This window comes from Lepus europaeus, chromosome 20 (assembly GCF_033115175.1).
Source record: "Lepus europaeus isolate LE1 chromosome 20, mLepTim1.pri, whole genome shotgun sequence".
Classification (NCBI taxonomy): Eukaryota; Metazoa; Chordata; class Mammalia; order Lagomorpha; family Leporidae; genus Lepus; species Lepus europaeus.
The window spans coordinates 21,013,182-21,033,207 of NC_084846.1; the positions used below are offsets into that span (position 1 = coordinate 21,013,182).

At 40.6% G+C, this 20,026-nt stretch overlaps 1 long non-coding RNA gene across 4 annotated transcripts in view; it reads right to left on the minus strand.

Annotated features, from left to right (window-relative positions):
* Window positions 1–20,026, minus strand: part of LOC133749834 (uncharacterized) — a 35,241-nt gene that overhangs the window by 8,702 nt on the left and 6,513 nt on the right. Inside the window, exons 2-3 of one of the 4 annotated variants that reach the window (XR_009864620.1) lie at window positions 13,102–13,217; window positions 3,502–3,826 (exon numbers count right to left, since the gene is read on the minus strand). This is a non-coding gene — a long non-coding RNA (uncharacterized LOC133749834). Of the gene's footprint in view, window positions 1–3,501; window positions 3,827–7,679; window positions 8,456–8,724; window positions 10,483–13,101; window positions 13,218–20,026 lie in introns of those variants that run through there. The other 3 variants (XR_009864623.1, XR_009864622.1, XR_009864621.1) reach the window with 3 other exon arrangements.

Below are 20,026 nucleotides of genomic sequence, written 5' to 3' on the forward strand. Positions count from 1 at the left end.
CTATATGTTCAGCTTCCTGGTATATGTTTCCAACTGATCTTCTGTAAACTTCATAGATAACAATTGCACACTCAGTTAACTATGCTTTTCTCTTCTCCCACCTGTGCAAATGCATTCTCCTCTGTTCTTAGTCTATGTTCCTAACCAGTCCTTATGGAATGTATGTGGGAGTCAGAAAAAAATATTTCATCTCTCAGGAAATAAAATTAATGTTCCAATTTTGGTAAAATGACCACTATTGGGGTGAGCATTTGACACAGCAGTTAAAACACTGCCTGGGATGCTGGCATCTCATATTGGAGTGCCTGGATTGAGTCCCAACTCCACTTATCATTCCAGGTTCCTGCTAAGGCACACCCTGGAAGGCAGCAGGTGATGGCTCAAGTCCTTGAGTTTCTGTCACATACATCAGAGACCAAGATTGAGTTCTGAGCTCCTGGTTTCAGTTTGGTCCAGCTGGGACTTGTTGCCTTTCAAAAAAATGTGCCAGACACTTTTATAATAAATATAGAAACTGATGATAATGTGCCAGACATTTTTATAATAAATATAGAAACTGATGATACCCAAGATTTGGATGCAGCCATTTAGGGCTATGCAGCGCAAAGACTTCAGCCATAAACCATCCTGACCACCACTCACCTAATTCTCTGTGCCATCGATGTGGTAGTGTTCCTATACTCTCTTATTCTTGCCCATAGGTACCTAACTGGACAGACTTCTTGCCAACATGACCATCTCAGTAATATGCTCTGCCCTTTCTTCCCTGGACCATTTCAATCTCCTTCTATTTTTTTTTCCCCTGGGATCAACATATCATATCAGTTTCTAAGCACCAGTCTGGCTACTTTCTAATTTATGTTTAACTCTGCCTCCAGAGGAGTTGGGGAAGGGGGGCAGGGCACACAAATATTATTACCACCAAAAACAAACTAGTATAATACACTTTCCAAAGGATAAACAATATGAAGAAGTCCCTGTATGCAGCTCCATTTATTACACAGTGAATACAAGTAGCCAGCTCTTGTCAGCCCAGGTCAAGAGCAGGAGATTGTTAGCCCCTCTTCCCAGCAGTCCCTGCAGTCCCCACTCTCCAAAAATAATCCCAAGCAGTACCTTAACTGCATCCCCTGCCTTTGAACCTTTTTACAGAAGATTTATTTATTTGGAAGGCTGAGTTACAGAGAGGATTTCTTCCATCTGCTGATTCGCTCCCCAAATGACTGTAACAACCAGAGCTAGACCAAGCCAAAGTCAGGAGCCTAGAACTCACATCTCCATCTCCCAGTGTGCGGCAGAGATCCAAGCATGTGGGCAATCTTCCTCTGTCTTCCCGGGTGTGTTAGCAGGGAGCTGGATCACAAGTAGAGTAGCCAGGACTGGAAGTGTTGCTCATATGGGATGCTGGCATCAACGAGGGTGACTTAATCTGCTGTCCCACATTGCCAGCCCCCATTCTGAACATTTTGTAAGTCTGATTATTTGAGTCTACTCCTGTGTGCTCTGCTTCTTTTATGAGCATTCTAAGTAGAGCTACCAGATTGAGCAAATAAAAATGCAGGCCACTCAGTTAAATTTGAACTTTTGAGAAAGTGAAGAAATACCCCACTTACCTGGTAATCCTCTAATTTGCCTGGCAGCTCTATTTTTCAAAATCAGCTATGTTAGGCAAACAGTAGTAGTTTCTTCCTCCATACTGTCTCACAGTCCATTGCAAGAACGGATCCTGTTTGTACATGCTGCTGTTGATGGACACTAAGATTGTAGCTTATCTGTCAGCCATGATCAATATCACTCATCAGAACATTTTTTGTACATGTCACTTGTTGTCGTGTGTGTAAAGTTATGTTGGTCCTGTGTCTGGGAGGAAAGTTACTGATTTAAATGGTACTGCAAGGGAAGGATCATCTCTGAAGAAAAGTGCAATTACCTTCATGTCTAACAAACTAGGAAAAAGAACCTCTGTAAAGAATCTACCACTTCCCTATGAAGTATGCCAAATACACCATTTTAAAAATGCAAAACATTTCAAAGGCCCTTACTGGCTGATGCAATCTAATTCAGTCTCATTGTGAATGTCATTATTACAACATCATTTCTAAGCCTCCCTGTTTATCGCAAGGCAACCATCATTCAAACAATCTGGCCAAAAAAAAAAAAAATGCTTTATACATTGTTAGGAAGAAATGATTATTTTAGAATAATTTCAGCCTTGATTGCAAAAACATTCTTCTGTCCACTGGAAAAGAAACGTGAAGGTAGCAGCGCATGATGAAGAGAAAGTTGATTTTGAGACATAAGTCAGGGTTCCAGGCCCAGCTCTGTGACCCTGGGGCTGTCACTTCATGTCTCTTGAACTTGAGTTTCTTCCTGCTGTATGCAGGGTTCCACCCACTTTACAGGTGTTCCCAGGACGGGAGAGAGAGTACAGAAAGGACTGCCGAGTGCTGGCCACTCCGGGGGTTCCTTCCTGTGTCACGTGTCTCCTGCTCTACCTTCTCCTTTCCGTAGAATATGGGGACCGAGAATGGGAACAGCACCTGCCTCAAGTCAGCAGCTGTGCTCTCGGCTTGTAGGCTGGGCTAGGTGCTGCGCATGGGATAACGAACCAGACACAGTCAAGGACATTCTAGCTTCTCTGCTTCTGAGAATCTGCACAAAGAAACAAGCAAGCAGGAATAGCGCCACAAGCAAAGAGAATGTGGGGGCGGAGCTAAGGGAACGGCAGTCACAGAGAGACATTGAGGAGGAGAGGAGGATGCCTGCACGGACTGCTGGGAGTCCCGAAGGTGAGGGTTGGAGCTGCGAACATTGCTGTTCTCCGCATGGCACGGCAGGGAATCCGGAGCCATTACACCGAGGGCTGCTTCGGGCTGTTTGAGATCACACAAATTGAATGGGTCTCCTGGACTTCTTACTAATGCAGAAGCAAAGGGGGGTTAGGAAAGAGACGTGGTACCATGTAACGCAGGCCAGCGTGTCGAGTTCACCTCGGTAACAACGTGGAGAGAGGTACTGGAGAGTGACGGCCAGAGGTTGAGAACGAGTTAGGGAGGTGCTTGAAGTAGTCCGGCAAGAGAGTGGAGGGCTTAGGAAACGGGAGTGTTGAGATTTACGGAGGAAGATGCAAGGGCTGGTGGTGGAGAGATTTTAGGAGGCACTCAGGTGCAGGACCTGGTGACTGACTCGTGGAGCACAGGTGAGCGAGAGAAGGGCTCCTGGCTTGAATTAGTGAGTACAGATGCTGCCTTGAGCTGAGAGGATTACTGAGGACCAAGAAGAAATCTATAACCAATGTGACATCAAGCACTGCTGCCAGGGCATAGACACACCAAACACAGTGTCAGAGAGAATGGCCAGGTTAGCATGGACACACCAGGCCACCACCATGCTGGAGGACCCGGCTGCCTCTGCGGACTCTCATACTCTTCTTTCTTATTTTTAAAGATTTATTTATTTATTTATTTGAAAGGAAGAGTTACAGAGAGGCAGAGAGAAAGAGTTTGAGAGAGAGAGGTCTTCCACCCACTGGTTCACTCCCCAAATGGCTGCAATGGACGGAGCTGTGCCAATCGAAGCCAGGAGCCAGGAGCTTCTTCGAGGTCTCCCACATGGGTGCAGAGGCCCAAGGACTTGGGCAATCTTCTACTGCTTTCCCAGACCATAGCAGAGAGCTGGATCAGAAGTGGAGCATCCAGGACTCGAACCGGCACCCATGTGGGATGCCGGTACTGCAGGCAGCAGCTTTACCCATTATACCACAGTGCTGGCCCCTCTTATTTTTCTTAAACTTGCATGGATCTTCATGAAATCAGATCTTAAAACACTTAGAGCAAGAAGAAAAGAACAAAGGCATAATCTCATCACACATGTGTTTCTGTGGTCAAAGCTGCTACAACTGTATATAATCTCAGAAAAATCGAAAGCACCTTTCAGTATCTCAGCATCAAACTGTTTGCTGTGAATCTGTCCCTGCGTGTCGGTTTTCTATCTGTTCTATTTCTATTTCAATCTGTATAATGAACACCTGTCAGTTGCATGGAGATCACCATCTCAAAACTCCTGGAAAAATTGTGAAATTTATCTCTAATTCCTTCTCTTGTGAGAGAGGTTACGGCTGAAAACAGGGCAGCGGGACAAATGTCCCTTATGTATGGTTGCCAAAAATACTGATATGATTCTAAGAGTGTGCAAAGAGAAGTCTCAAGATACCTTCCATGCATCTCTGGAAAAACCTGAGTTTTAGAATGTTACAAATGCTTTCCATTGTGGTACCAAAATATGGAAGGAAAATGAAGAAATAAGTATTCTTATAATGAATTAATATGTTATAAACATGTCTAAGATATATTCAGTTGGCCAGTATATTGCCGTTCCCCTAATATACATAATCTTGAGATTTGATTATTATTTATAACCCTCATCTACCCTCCTGAGCAACAGTGGTCTATTTTCTATCTGTTCAATTCTGTCTTTAGTGGAGGATCAAGCTTGTGATTAGAAAGTAACTTGAAAGTATGCTATCACGGCTGGCGCCGTGGCTCAACAGGCTAATCCTCCGCCTTGCGGCGCCGGCACACCAGGTTCTAGTCCCGGTCGGGGCACCAATCCTGTCCCAACTGCCCCTCTTCCAGGCCAGCTCTCTGCTGTGGCCAGGGAGTGCAGTGGAGGATGGCCCAAGTGCTTGGGCCCTGCACCCCATGGGAGACCAGGATAAGCACCTGGCTCCTGCCATCAGATCAGCGCGCTGCGCCGGCCGCAGCGCGCTACCACGGCGGCCATTGGAGGGTGAACCAAGGGCAAAGGAAGACCTTTCTCTCTGTCTCTCTCTCTCACTGTCCACTCTGCCTGTCAAAAAAAAAAAAAAAGAAAGTATGCTATCATAAAAATTAAAAGAAAAAAAGAATGGAAGAGGGAGAATGGGAAGTCTCATTATATTATTTAAATTGTATTTATGAAATATGAAATCTGTTTATGAAAAATCTATTTTTAAAAATTTTGCATAGTATAAAAAATCATTTGCAATTTTTTTGAAAATGCAATGTTACATAAGCCTTTGTTATCATTTTCTATGAGGCCAAGCATTGTAGCTGATGTTTTTCTTATTGAAGAGTTGGCTTTTCAGAAATTGATTCTGCTATTCCACAATTAACTCTGCTGTCACAGGATGAAGAGCTTTGCAGTTTTTCACTCTGCTACCATTTACGTAGAGCAGCCATATTCTTATCCTCTGTTGATGTTTGGAGTGTGTACTTTAAAATATTTTTGTTTTTAAGATTTATTTTATTTATTTGAAAGGCAGAGTTACAGAGAGAGAGAGAGAGAGAGAGAGAGAGAGAGAGAGAGAATTTTTTCATTCATTGATTCAGTCCCCAAAGGGCCACTCTAGCTAGAGCTGAGCTAAGAGTTTCATCTGGGTCTCCCACATGAGTGCAGGGGCCCAAGGACATGGGCCATCTTCCACTGCTTTCCCAGGTGCCTTAGCAAGGAGCTGGATCAAAGCAGAACAGCCAGGACTCGGGCGGCAGCCATATGGGATGCTGACATTGTAGGTGGTAGCTTAACCCATTATGCTCCAACACCCACCCCAATTTTTAAAAAAATGTTTAATTGTATTCACTTGAAAGAGGCAGAGCAACAGAGAGAGAGAGAGAGCGCACGAGCGAGAGAGCAAGAGAGAGAGCGAGCTCTTCCATCTGTTGTTTCACTCACCAAGTGCCCACAGAGCAGGGCCAGGCTGAAGCTGGGAACCCAAGCACTAGATCCACCATCAGCTGCCCCCAGAATGCATTAGTGTGAAGTGGAGCAGCCAGGACTCAAACTGGCACTTCATACAGGATGTGAGCTGTGGTGCACAAGCAGCAGCTTAACCCGCTGTGCCACATCACCCACCCCATGGAACAGGTGTTGTACAGCACCCCGGGAAATAAAACAAGGCCTGTTCTGCCATTGGCATCTGGCTTCTCTGATGCTTTTGGTAGGTAACTAGTACAACAGAAGGCAGAAAATTATAGCTACTTCACTTTCCACATTCACGGCCAAGTGTACTATGCAATTAGAACAAAATTCTGAAATCAGAATTTCCTCCTAAGGAATTTCCTTAAAATTTATTCTCGCTCATGTTGTCTGGATGAAACTAAATTTCAGATGGCATTTGCATAGCGACTAGACATTCTTTTCATCATGTAGTATTTTAGTATCTTGTTTAGAGAGAAAATCTTGTTTGTGTGGTTTTCAATATTGGCATGTTTCATGCTTCCTTAAATCTGCTATCAAAGTGAAACAACCAGATAATTTTTCAAGACAGGTTTAGTAACACAGCGAGTTAGTGGTTGATGCGTTTTTGGTCTTTGAAAAGAGTTATTTATTTGAAAGACAGAATGACAGAGACAGAAGGAGAGAGATCTTACATCCATTGGGTTCACTCCCCAAATGGCTGTAAAAGCCAGGTCTGAACCTGGCTGAAGTTAGGAGGCAGGAACACCATCCTGGTTACCCAAATGTGTGGCAGGGATCAGACAACTTGGGCCATCTTCTGTTGCCTTACCAGGCCCATTAGCAGGGAACTGGATGAGCCAGGACTCGAACTGGCGATCTGACAAAGGATGCTAGCACTGCAAGCCAAAGCTGAACCCACTGCACCACGTTGACCCCCAAAGCCGGATGATTATATACAAAGAAGGACAGGTGTTTGGACTACTTTTAATGATCACATTTAGGGACAGAGATTTGAGCTAGCAGCTGGGACACCTGTGTCCCACACCAGAGCACCTGAGTTCAGTTCCAGCTCTGGAAATTACACTGTGATTAAGTTTGAAGGCAAATGAGAAACCATCTTCTTAGAAAATATTTCCCAGCATCATCTGCTTATTTCTGCAACTCTGCTCCCTTTTATGACTGCAGACACCAAGGGTCTGTTTTATGATGGTCTGACATCCTACCTGGGGAGTGACTACCGACTGGAAATTTGTCAAAGCTAAACTCAAGGATAAAAAAAAATAATTTGAGGCAGGGGGAATAATAGTTTAAAAACAGTAGAACCATTATGATTGAGTGACTTTTTTTTTTTTTTTTTTTGGTCAATTTCATTCATTCCACCGATAGAAATGACACAGCCAGAAATTCCCCATTCTTAGTGATGGTGAATCTCAAGTGGGTTCTCTTCTGGAGAAAACATAGCACAGGGCATCAGGTTTGCCTCTGCACTCTGAGGCCTGGTTCACACCCTTGCTGTCTCACTTGCTAGGCACGTGCCCTTGGGCAACTCTCTTCTGTTTCATAAATCTCTACTTTCTCGTTCATCAATAGTCAGTAAATACTTCTCAGGTTCATGGAGCATTTAATGATTTGGGCCACATCAAGTATTTAGCACAGTACCCCATATATGCCCATTATTCATTTAGAGTATTATATTACTGTATATTTATATTGCTATAGAATTATTATTGCTACATTTTTAGTACCTTTTTTTGGGGGGTGAGGGGAGTCATCCCTCACCCTTATGAGCTCTTCCTATGCTGAAAAGCTTGGTAGAATTCATGACCAAATGGCTAGGATCAGATTAAGAGGCCAGTCGATGTGCTGGCCTCAGGATTCCTGTGAACAGCTGTTCCCTGACCAACCCTACATGTGTGCTTTAGTGAACTGTAGATTTGTGTCAAAAAGAAATCACACAGGCATTTCATATTGGCACAGATATTTAAATATTGCCTTATTACATTGTTGCCACTGTCGGTCTTTTGCTTTATTTTGAAAAAAAAAAAAAAACACTTTGAAATTTTTTAGAGAAAAGAGCTAAAATGCATCATTCATTACGATCTTCAGTTTAAGTACACTGGGGAGCTCTCAAATAAGTCATAAACCTCTGAGCCTCTATTTCTGTCTAGCACACAAAATGTCTCTGACAATGAAATAAATACAGTATATCGACGTGACTGGAATTTGCAACATATGGCATACTAATCTGTCTTCTCATTCAATAATCTCTGTTTACATTTGATTCAGCATTTTTCCTCCCTTGTGACATTCAGAATCTGTGTCCTATAGTCATCATAACCTCTGAAGTCAAATCTTTCGTGACTTCAAATGTCCAGCTCTTAAGACAACTAGTTTCTGCTGGTGACTATTTAAGGAGAGAGTCTCCTACTTCAAAAAAAAAAAATGTACTTTTACTTTCTAAAATTTTCCTCTTTTAGATATTTGGATAAAAACTGAGAGGTTTGCTTTTCCCAGATTGGAGTATATTTATTATTCTTCTAAGGCTTGGAGACTCAGGCAGAAAGGCAAGAGGAAGATGAGAAAGAATCCTCCTCTTGATTGGATACTTAGAGACAGAAACCAGGAGTATTGGCCTGGCTCTGTTGACTCTTCCATAGCTTAGGCAGAGGCTGGAGTGCATGGTCACTGCTGGGTGCATCCTACATAGTTCCTCTTGACTGATAGTTCAAGAACCTTCCTAAAAAATAAGGAAGGGAAATGGTAAAAACTCTCCTCTTAAAAGATTAGCCTTTTGGGCCTTGGTAAATAGCAAAATTCTCTGCTTAACAAGAAACAACAGCTGTTTATATAAGCAGATTCCCTTCATTTCCATTATTGCTTTTGGCAGGGAACAAGAGTTTAATCTTCCCTAAATCCCGCTGTAATGTCTGCTATCTAGAAGGATGAGTTCCCCTGGACAAGATCTTCATCAGCTACTTGCTAGGCACTGATAGCAATGTTACTTGATACAGTTCAACTGGCTGTAAAGGTAATTACATTACTAGCCAAAGAAGTGTGAGATACATTCACACCCACGTTCTTAAAACAATGTCTTAACAAATGTGGATAGCGTTGATCTTAATTTTATTTGTATTTCCTGAGATAGGCAAAGTGTCTCATTATGCCCTCCTCATTTGCCCTCTGCACATTGAAAAGAGTTTTAGATGCAAAAAATAAGTTGCAAAAAAGGAACTAAGTCAGTAGACCAGTGGAATTTTGAGCCTTCAGGTACAAATACCCTGAACTCCCTGTATTACCTCTACTAGCTACTAGTGTGTGTGTGTGTGTGTGTGTGTTTTTTTTTAACCTACAGAATTTTCAGACTCCATCTTTGCATACTTTCAACTTTTAAAAATACAGAAAAATGAGAGCCAAAGTTTCCAGATTTGATAATCATCCAGGAACAAGAACAAAACAGAAGACTTAATATCTCAAACTTCTTTCCAAATTTTTTCCAGAACAATTGTGTTACATCCTTATGTGGAGCCTTGTTTTCTTTACTTAGGAACATATCCAGTTAAATTCAATGTTCTGAAAGACATATATGAGGTTTCATGCAGGATTAATAAGATGAAAGAAAAGGACAGGAAAAACCCAAGAGTCAATTATATAATTTGCATTTTTAAAGACTTATTTGCAAACGTTAACTAAAAAATAAGTCTCAGATTAGATTAACTTAATATTCATTTAATGGCAGAAAACCAGAACTTTTTTAAAAAAGGTTTTATGTTTGTAGGTCAGGCGGAAGCCTGTTTTTTCTTTTTCTAGTTCTCAAATTCTCTAAATTTGGCAACGTGAATGTAGTATCTAAAAGAGAGCTACAAGGAGTAAAGGGGCACGATGTTTATAACTAGTTCCTTTTTATTTGCACTGATGTGTACAGGTGGTTTATTTGGCTTAAAATATTGAATCATTAGTAAAACTTTCCATTGAATATTTGGCTAGTGGATTTACAACAAAGGACAGAATAGGAAAAAATGTAATTAATTGCATATACTATACCAAAATAAGAATGCATATGAAAGTTGACTCCATATATTGAAAATAGCATGGTAATATATGTAAATATAGTGATTTAGAAATTACTTTTAATAGAATATTAATTCAAATTCAAATCATTTTCCAAATATTAATTATTTCAGCATTTCCAAAACTATGAGATGAGATATTTCATTGCAGGAGGAAGTTTATAAACATTAACTCTGCAATAACCTTTGACTTATTTCCTTTAGCCCTTGGATATCTTCAATTCAAGTATTTACTAAGTACCCACTGCAGATTCAGCACCCTGCCAGGTACTGAGGGTGGGACATACATACGTCTTAACACTAGGTCAGCAAACCCAAGGAATTCACAGCCTTCATGCTTTAGGAAACATATGGATGTGAAAAATTAGAGATCAATAAAGGTAGGCAGCAAAGGTGCCAAGGTGATTCACTAGGGAGAAAGAAGAGTATTGTTCAAGAAATGGTGTCAGGGCAAAGGATATTCACACACTAAAGAATGAAGCTGGGCTCTCACTAAACATCATATATGTTACACATACACATAACAGTAGCTTGGCCAAGGACATCATAACATATCTGTTCTCCAGCTGGTTTTCATTGCCTAATCCTGTTGGGTTGGGCTCTGCCCAGTCTCTTGAATTCACAGGAAATGTTGACTTTCTGAGGTCCTAATTTTATACAAACCATATGAAGAAAAATTGATGAGGGAACAGGAATTCTAAGAATAAGAAAGATGATTATTTTATTGGGACCAGAACCAAAAAGTGGCTTAAATATTAAAAAAAAAAAAAACCACAGTGTTGACAGTAACAAAAAGCATAAGCATCAAAATTCAGCTAAAAAAGTACAAGTTTTGGTAACAATAAAACTACTCAAAATGGACCAAAAATTTATATGTAAAATCTAAAACTACAAAATTCTTAAAATAAAACACAGGAGTAAATCTTTGTGATGTAGGATTAGGCAATGATTACTATGATATGAACACAAAAGATAAATAGCAATTGATCAAAATTAAAGACTTGTGTTTCAAAAGATACTGTCAAGAAAGTAAAAAGACAACTCAGAATTAGAGATAATGTTTGCAAATCATATCTTATAAGGAACATGTGCTGAATATGGAAAGATTACTTTATATTTAAAAAAAGACAACCCAATTTTTAAAATGGGCAAATGGTTTGAATAGGCATTTCTTCAAAACAGATAAAAATAATCACATGAAGTGATGCTAACATAAATAGTTCTCAGGGAAAAGTAAATCGAAACCACAACATGGTATCACATCATATCCACTAGGATGGCTAGAATCCAAAAGACAGCACAATAAGTGTTGGCAAGGATTGGAGAAGTTGGAATTCAAACTCTTAGTGAGAAGTCAAAGTGGGGCAGCTGCTTTGGAAAATATTTTGGACATTCCTCAAAATCTTAAAAATGGAGTTACCTTGTGACTCAGCAATTCAATCCTAGATATATACTCAAGGTAAATGAAAATACAGGTCCACACAAAAACAGGTACATGAGTACTCTCAGCAGTATTATAAATAATATAAAGTGAAAAAACACAATTATCCACCAACTGATGAATGAATAAACAAATGTGGGATATGCATACAATGAAACAATATTCAGACATAAAAAGGACAGAGTCCAATATATGCTATAACATGGGTGAATCTTGAAAGCATTATGCTAGATGGAAGAAAGCAGTTGTATGATTCTCTTTAATATAAGAAATAATCCAAAATAAGCAAATCCAGAGAGATGCAAAGTAGATATGATTTGGTAGCACTTGGCTTTGGGTCAGGGCTTGGTGGGGAATGTGTTGTTACTGCTAATAGGTAGAGGGTTTCTTTCTGAAGTGATAAATATGCTCTAAAATAGATTGTGGCCATAGTTGTATAATGTTGGATATATTAAAATGAATTTCATACTTTACATAAATAATATTTTAATGTTGTTAAGTTTAGAAACTAATGTAGTATGAATATAGTTGGGAAGTTTAAATAATACTGTTATCCCATTATTGATTGTATAAATACAAAAATAATTCTGTTTACTTTAAAAAAACAGGTAGGAAGACATAGGGAAGAGAATTTTAGATTTAGAGATGAGTTTATAAAATCTCTAGTTCTTTTTCTTTTTTGACAGGCAGAGTTAGACAGTGAGAGAGAGAGAGAGAGAGACAGAGAGAAAGGTCTTCCTTTTCTGTTGGTTCACCCCCAAAATGGCTGCTACGGCTGTGCCAGGAGCCAGGTGCTTCCTCCTGGTCTCCCATGCAGGTGCAGGGCCCAAGGAGCTGGGCCATCCTCCCGGGCCACAAGAGAGCTAGACTGGAAGAGGAGCAACCAGGACAGAGTCTGGTGCCCTGGCCAGGACTAGAACCCGGGTGCCGGTGCCACAGGTGGAGGATTAGCCAAGTGAGCTGTGGTGCTGGCCAAAATCTCTAGTTCTTACATGCGCCCAGAGGGCTGGCATTGTGGTGCAGCAGGTTAAGCTACCACCTATAATTCTGGCATCCCATAGGGGTACTAGTTCAAATCCTGGCCCCTCCACTTCCAATCCAGCTCCCTGCTAATGCACCTGGAAAAGCAACAGAAGATGTCAGGAGATCCAGATCGAGTTCCAGGCTTCCAGCTTTGGCATGATCCAGGTATAGAGCAAACCAGCAGATGAATGATTCTCTCTCTCCCTCTCCCTCTCCCTCTCCCTCTCCCTCTCCCCCTCCTTCTCCCACCTCTACCTGCCTTCCAAATAAATAACCTTAAAGAACCCCCATTCTTCAGAAGAGCCAAGTCAACAAGAGGGGCAGCCAAGCCTGTAAATTCAGGAGGACAGACAGTGGGTATCCATCCATCCACCTATAGATGACTTGAGTCATGCTGGGCAAGGCACATGAGCTCTCAACCTCAGCGTTCCCATTTCCAAAGGAAGAGGAAGCAGACTATAACGCATTGTGCAGTTATTGTGCACTTGCATGAGAACACTAACACTAACACAAGGCCTGAAAACCAGAATGCTCAAGGAAAGTTAGCTATTTCTTGGAAAGTACCTCCTTTGCACCCATCAGGTAGTACATGCAGTGCAGCTGGGAAGTAAAAAATCAGATTTTCTGATTTCTCTTCCTATGTCCTTCCCACTGTGCCCAAGTTTGAAAACTATTAAATTACTCTACCTAGAAAGAATTTGAATAACTTTGAAGCCAAGTCACTTGAGCAGAAGGGATTTCTTATCATTTTGGGAGTCTATGATCAGAATGAATCTGCTCTGAGGGTTTTTAGAAAGGTCTTGTGATGTCTGTCACATAGAGAAGTAGAGTTTTGCTAAGACAGCCTTGTACCTTGACTGTGGGGATCCTTCTTCTTTCCTTTGAATTTTCACTTGTGTTTAACATTCCATCTCTTGCATGTGTTAACCTGATGTGATGATTCATTACATCTGCATGGCTCATTACATCTGAGGACAAATTTAGAAAGCAGTTAGTTTTCAACATTGGTCCAGAATGTGTTTTCAGATAAAATGAGAACAAGAGCCGCAAGTTCATCTTAGAGTGTTGATGGTTATAATGAATTGGTTTTTTGGGCTCAGTTTATGGTTTATTTTGCTTTGTTATAATTTATTGTTATCTTTTTAATTTAATCTTAAAAACCCTTCAAAGGATATCCATTTTTTCATTAATAATGTCAAAAGCTGTACCTAGGTGGTTAATTTCCAAGGATCAGGGGCCGGCGCTGTGGCATAGTGGGTAAAGCCGCCACCTGCAGTGCCGGCATCCCATATGGGCGCCAGTTTGAATCCCGGCTGCTTCACTTCTGATCCAGCTCTCTGCTATGGCCTTGGAAAGCAACAGAGAATGGCCCAAATCCTTGGGTCCCTGCACCTCTGTGGGAAATCTGGAGGAAGCTCCTATCTCTTGGCTTTGGATTGGTGCAACTCCAGCTGTTGTGGACAGTTGGGGCGTGAACCAGCAGATAGAAGATCTCTCTCTCTCTCTCTCTCTCTCTCTCTCTGTGCCTCTGCTTCTTTCTCTGTATAATTCTGACTTTCAAATAAATAAATGAACCTTAAAAAAAATTTCCAAAGATCTTGAGTCTTTAAGGATAGACCAAGTAGCTGGTATCATTGCTTAAAAGGTGTGTTAAACTTGGAGCATTTATCAAGAAACTTATATTTTGTCTTTTAATTCCATGAACTTTTTTCAGTACATGAACTTTTCCATTTTAGCTATTTTTAAATAAACATTTTGGTGGTATTAACTACATTCACATAAAGTATTTGAGAGAGAAACAGAAGTACAGAGAGACAAAAACAGAGCAAGATCTCTCATCCAGTGGTTCACTCCCCAAATGCCTGCCGCAGCTGGGGCTGGGCCAGGGCCAAAGCCAGGAGCTGGGAATTCAATCCTAGTCTCCTACATGGGTGACAGGGGCCCCTACTTGACACATCACCTACTTCTTCCCAGGGTTTGTATTGGCAGGAAGCTGGAGTCAGGTACTGGAGCCAGGACTGGAACCCAGGTACTCCACTATGAACACTAGCATCTTAACCACTAAGTTAAACACTGGGTCTTCATGCCTGTGTTTTTGAAGCTATAGGATTAATGTGATCATTGACCTCTGCAAATGTCTTCCTAGCAGCATTTTCATAAGGAATCAAAGAAGTTCTTTCCACAAAGGTTTGAAATCATCTAGGCCGGTGCCACGGCTCAATAGGCTAATCCTCCGCCTGCAGCGCCGGCACACCGGTGCTAGTCCCGGTCGGGGCAATGGATTTTGTCCCGGTTGCCCCTCTTCCAGGCCAGCTCTCTGCTGTGGCCCGGGAAGGCAGTGGAGGATGGCCCAAGTGCTTGGGCCCTGCACCCGATGAGAGACCAGGAGAAGCACCTGGCTCCTGCCTTCGGATCAGCGAGGTGCGCCAGCCGCGGCGGCCATTGGAGGGTGAACCAACGGTAAAAGGAAGACCTTTCTCTCTGTCTCTCTCTCTCTCACTGTCCACTCTGCCTGCCCCCCCCCAAAAAAAATCATCTAGATGAAAAAGGTTGAATGTGTGCCTACTCTGAAAGTCTAAAGTGCAAAATGTTCCAAAAACCTTGAACTTTTTGAGCCCTGACATGATGCTGTAAGTGAAAACTGCACAAGAAAAGTTGAAGTCAAAACACAGGGTCACTAAAAATATTGTATAAATTACCTTAAGGCTAAGTGTATGTGGTGTTCATGAAATACAAATGAACTTTGTGTTTAGACTTAGGTCCCTACCCAAGACATCTTTTATATATATATATGTATATATATATATACACATATATATATATGTGTGTGTATATATATATATATATATATATATATGTTGCAATTCCGAAATCCCAAAATTTCTGAAATCCAAAACACTCTGGTTCCAGGCATTTTGCATTGTGAATACTCAACCTGTATTACAAAGTGTGCAGTTATCTATTTATAAAGGGCAGTTTCTAAATATGCAGTTATGTCCTGCTGAAGAGATTATCTGTTGAAGCAAGCATTGGAGGGGATTTTGGCAAAGGTTTCTGAGCTGTAATCTTTGACCCAGCATTTCCACTGCCAGGAACTTGACCACAAAAAAAAAAAAAAAAAAAAAAAAAAAAAAAAAAAAAAAGAAAAAAGAAAAAAATGAGAGATCTACTCAGGAATTTGTTATTGAAAATTAATGCAAAGATTATATAAAATCATGACATTTTTGAAAACAACTTAAGTATTTGAAATGATGACTTGGATAACTAAAAGTAACATGCCTGTGGTTATATTTATAAAGTCTGTTCATCATGTTTTATGAAAAAATGTGTTTCAAAACAGTATGCATGATAGAATCAAAATGTTGAAAAATAGCTCTGTTTGAATGATTGAATATGTATGTGTGGGCCTTCAGCTTTATCACTTGGACTTAATTTGCAGAACATCATTTGTATTCTTCACCCCAATAATTCCTTCTTCCTTGCAAGCTTGGCAATGCTGTGGGCTTCTCAGCTGAACGCCAGGGATGTGAACTCAGAAGACGGATGGGAGAGCTATAGCATCGTTGTTGTAGGGTCTTTGTGTATTGCTACTGAATCGCATTAAAGTCATCCACAGTCTTTGAACTCCAAAAGTGTGGCTGCCATGACAGTGTTTATAGGAGAGAGTTGAGAAGTGTTTTCAGTATGAACTATTACTGTGTTCATTATATACATGAGTCCTTTATTCGAAATCTTGTAAAAACAGAATGACTTTAAAACAAAGTAGACAAAGTAGAAAGTTTTGTTGGCTAGTGTGCTCCCAATGCACTGTGATGTATTTGAAAGAGATGCAGACGGCATTAAGGCCTCTGACTGGTCCAATGCCAGGCTTAGAGCAGGCAATCTGCTTCTGTCTTGTAGAATTACTGCACCTGTCTCAGATGATTGGTTCTGGACATGACGGGGCACAGTCATTCTTTGAGTCTGGTATCTCATCTCTGTTTCTGTTTTGAGCAAAGTCTCCTGTGTTGGAGGGAACGCCTATGTTAAAGAGAAAAAGGGAATTTACCCTTTGGATCTCAGCATTTTAGCCCTCTACATTCTGTTATCATCACTTTATTGAGATGTCATTGACACACAAAGCTGTATGTATTTAATACACAGAGCTTGATGACTTTGTGAAACATGGCCAACATTTACCTCCAAATGTTTCCTCCTGTCTTCTTTACTTATTTATTTTTTGTGATAAGGACTTCTCATTTAACATCTTATATCCTACCAAATTTTTAAGCATGGATATCCGATTTAATATGGTTGGTTATAGATGCTGTGCTCTATAGTAGCTAGTCCTATCCAGGTCTTACTCATCTTGCATAACTAGAACTTGGTATCCTCCTGTTTCTCCTTCACTCCTGCCCCTGGCAATCACCATCCTGTTCTTCACTTTTACAAGTTTGTTTATTTTTGATTTCACCTGTCAGCAAGATACTACAATATTTGATCTTCAGTGCCTGACTTATTTCACTCAGCATATTGTCCACCACATTAATCCACACTGTCACAAATGTCAACGTTTCCTTCTCCTTTTTTAAAAAAAAAGATTTATTTTATTTTTATTTGACAGGCAGAGTAATAAAGAGAGAGAGAGATGGCAAGATGGGGAGAGATCTTTCATCTGCTGACTCACTTCCCCAGATGGCCACAATGGTCAGGGCTGGGCCAGGCAGAAGCCGGGAACCTGGGTGGCAGGGGCCAAAGCTCTTGGGTCATCTTCCCCTGCTTTCTCAGATGTGCTCTCAGGGAGCTGGAGAGGAAATGAGGCAATCAGGTCTCCAGTGGGCACTAACCCCACAAGGTCTTTTTTTAAGGTTAAATAACATTCCATTTAGGGCTTTTTTTGGTTTTCTTTTAAGGTTTTAATGTAATGAATACAAATTTCATATGTACAGCTTTTAGGGATATAGTGTTTCTTCCCCCCATTCCCACCCTCCTACCCCACTCCTATCCCACCTCCTACTCCTTCTCCCATTCTATTTTCCATTAAGTTTCATTTTTAATTGACTTTATATACAGAAGACCAACTCTATACTAAGTAGAGATTTCAACTGTTTGCACCCACACAGACAAAGTATAGTGTACAGTTTGAAGACAAGTTTTACCATTAATTCTCAAAGTACACCTCATTAAGGACAGAGGTCCAACATGGGGAGTAAGTGCACAGTGATTCCTATTGTTGATTTAACAACTGACACTCTTATTTATGACATCAGTGATCACCTGAGGCTCTTGACATGAGAGGCCAAGGCTATGGAAGCCTTTTGATCCACAAACTCTGCTGGTTTTTAGACAGGACCACATGCAAAGTGGAAGTTCTCTCTTCCCTTCAGAGAAAAGTACATCCTTCTTTGATGGCCCCTTCTTTGCGCTGGGGTCTCACTCACAAAGATCTTTCACGCAGAACCGTTTTTGCCACTATGTCTTGGCTTTCCATGGCTGAAACGCTCTCATGATATTTTCAGTCAGATCCAAATGCCTTAGGGGCTGATTCTGAGGTCAGAGTGCTGTTTAGGGCGTTTGTCATTCTATGAGTCTGCTGTGTGGACTGCTTCCCATGTTGGAACTTTCTCTCCTTTGTAATTCTATCTATTTTTATTACCAGGTACTTGGTCTTATATATGTGATTCCTTTGACTTATGGTACTGTCTATATGATCAATTCCATACTCAATATGATGACTTTATCACATAAAATGGGATTAGTGCCACCCAGCTAAATGGGATTTGGAATCCCATGGCAAGAATAACATTCCATTGAAGGTATATAACATATGGCCTTTCTTCAGCTGCTGATAAACATTTTAGTTGATTCTGGATCTTGGCTATCTTAGAGAGTAGAATGGAAACCAGGATCCAAAGAAGTTATTAGTATTTTCATATTTATGGCAGTACTACTTAACGATAGCCAACTATATTCTTTCTCCAGGAGAAAGCTGAACTCATATGTGAACATATAATACAAAAAATATGGAATGAAATTAGACTGAATGAATGAAATTAGACTGAGAAATGGAGAAGATAAAAGAATTAGGACTCAACCAGGCTTTCTTTCATCCTTGCCCTGGTAGGATGAGGGTCAAGGACTTCTGGTTCCGTGTTCTTGCACCATCAACATTGTGACAGCAGTTGACAATGGACAAAGAGAAGGGTACTTCAAAAATTTCATGGAAAATGTATACCATAAACTGTATGTGGATTTCAACATTTTATGCAAAAATATACTTATATTTTAATTCCATTTTTCCTGAAATTTTTTTGCAGTGTACAAAAACAACACTACATTAAAATAAAAGGGAGAAATATGGTATTTCATTTGCAATGAATGTCAAAATGTTAACAAAGTTAAACATAAATGAATGCTTGCAATTCACAACAAAGAGACTAAGGCTGTATGAAGAAAATTGTTAGGATGCATTATTGTTAAGATATTGATATCTAATATATATACAATTTTAGGAAATGAGGAATTCTCATCCATACTCTGGGAAGACTTTCTCCAATTAGTGCAAAACCACTTAAATATAGATATTATATATGGTTAGCCCTGGAAATCACAACACACAGAAATTAAGAATGCTCACTACATAGAAACTCTGTAGCTAATACACAGCTCACACAAAAAATTGAACTCCCCAATGATATACACAAAACTCATCAATAGTAAATATCACTGGGGAGTAGAATTAGAAAGGAAGCGAACACTTAGAAGGTATAAGAATACTGCATTCCGTAAAAGTCTATCTCCTCTGAGTTCACCCTGTGGTTACTGATAATTATTGACACATGCGTTTCATCCTGATGGAGGCACTCAGATGAAGCCCTTGTAATTCCACCATCCAGAGCTTCTCTGAGCAATAATGTCCTGACATTCCAGGTCCTTTGGTTTAGTCCAGCAGTAATAATGAGAACAATAATTATATCTAGTGAATATTTTCTTCAATGAAATCTTTTAGGTATCTTGGCAAAGTGAGATTTTTAAGTCCCATTTTTCTGATCTGCAAGGAGTTTCCATTGCAACACACTTTTAGGGAAGAGTCGCTCTGCATTTCGAAGACCAAATGTTGTTTCTGTTGAAACTGGTGGCATAGCTTCTGTTCAGTCATCACCGCCAAAGGAATAGCCAGAGAGAGACGGGAGTGAAGAACACTTGGATGAAAAAATACTGCAGCAGGTCATTCACAAAGATGAGAAGTGTCCCTTCTTGGAAATCTCATCTCTATTACTTTCAATGCAGATTGACAAATTAAAGGTATTCCACAGGAAGATGTTCCTGTGGAAGATGATTATTTTAGACATATTTAGACATACTCAGGTTAGTTGCAAATATATCTTTCTTGCTTGCTTGCTTTTTTAAACATTTATTTATTTTATTTGAGTTACACAGAGAGAGAAGGAGAGGCAGAGAGAGAGGTCTTCCATCCGCCGGTTCACTCCCCAGTTGGTCGCAATGGCCGGAGCTTTACCAGTCTGAAGCCAGGAGCCAGGAGCTTCTTCTGGGTCTCCCACATGGGTGCAGGGGCCCAAGGACTTGGGCCATCTTCAACTGCTTTCCCAGGCCATAACAGAGAGCTGGATTGGAAGTGGAGCAGCTGGGACTCAAACCGGCGCCCATATGGAATGCCAGCACTGCAGGCAGCAGCTTTATGCACTAAGCCACAGCGCTGGCCCCCTATCTGTCTTTCAACATGGCCACCCCAATTTTCGTCTTCTTACTTCTTTTTTTCAGCATTCCAACACTGTTC